Below are 1012 nucleotides of genomic sequence, written 5' to 3'. Positions count from 1 at the left end.
CAAAGAAAAGAAGTTAAAACTGACGGTGGTAATATGCGCTGATACAGAGATTCCGTACAAAAAATATTTCCTGAAAATAAGTACTGATTTATGCAGCTTTCTTACCTCTTCTTCTGTGGAGGATGTAGTCAGCACTGCCCAAGCGAAATGTACGTATTGCAGGTGCAAAATGTTTTAAAGGCTGTTACTGCTGCAGAAGAAAGAACAGCTGCTCTTGACCTCCTCAGGTCTTCTTCTTCAATGGAGTAAATGCTGCCTTCACCAAAGATGGCCGCTGTTTGACGTCAGCCCTTTTAATAGCAATCTGTGCGGGGGGAGGGGGCAGTCACTGGAAGCTTGAGTCATCAGAGAAAAGCAGTAGACTGCAATCCTTTGCATTTATTCCTGATTTAGGGAAAGGGCCAAAACTAAATGTGATTAAATAACCTGCATTTAAAGGAAATATAGTTAACTTTCAGTTCGAAACTGTGGGTTTTGAGGGAATAAGGGCAAGTGTGCATCATATTTGACGTGATAATTCAGAGGTAATGCAGCAGTGATTTGTTTTCGCCAAAGGGGTGGTCCAACAGGGTATTCCTCAACTGTCTATGTTCCATATAAGGCAAGCCTACGTGGGCAGCAAACTATGGGACAATTCGTTTCTTTTTTGTGGGATATGACATACTGTAGAAGATGAATGACTGAATGAAGTTACATTGCTGTAAAATGCACAAAGAGCAAACGGTATATTCTTGGAACCGTAATGCTTTGGTTACATCTCTTTTGCTTTACACGTTATGAAAATGGAGACTATGACGCATGTCATGAGTGGCAACAGCTATTTCTGTTTTGTTTATGGAATATAGTCAAAGTAAAATAAAACAGCTTAATGACACACCTGAATCCCAAGACACTGCAGATTACTACACGGTCTCATGGTATTATATATGATTTCACCAATTATTGTCTACTAGCTGCTGCATGTGGCTTATAGTGCTCACGTTTGTACAAGTACAGAAAGTCACTATTTATT

At 39.9% G+C, this 1012-nt stretch overlaps 1 protein-coding gene across 2 annotated transcripts in view; it reads right to left on the bottom strand.

Annotated features, from left to right (window-relative positions):
- Positions 1-287, bottom strand: part of SNAP25 (synaptosome associated protein 25) — a 560791-nt gene extending 560504 nt beyond the window's left edge. The window contains exon 1 of one of the 2 annotated variants that reach the window (XM_044056714.1): positions 106-287. The gene's annotated coding sequence lies outside the window, so the exon portion shown is untranslated. The remainder of the gene's footprint in view (positions 1-105) is intronic. The other variant, XM_044056704.1, reaches the window with a different exon arrangement.
- Between the last annotated feature and the right edge of the window lie 725 nt (positions 288-1012).

The sequence above is a fragment of the Protopterus annectens genome, chromosome 1.part2 (assembly GCF_019279795.1).
Source record: "Protopterus annectens isolate FY-2018-M chromosome 1.part2, PAN1.0, whole genome shotgun sequence".
Classification (NCBI taxonomy): Eukaryota; Metazoa; Chordata; order Ceratodontiformes; family Protopteridae; genus Protopterus; species Protopterus annectens.
Note: the sequence above shows the minus strand (reverse complement) of the source record. Positions and strands in the feature narration are given on the sequence as shown.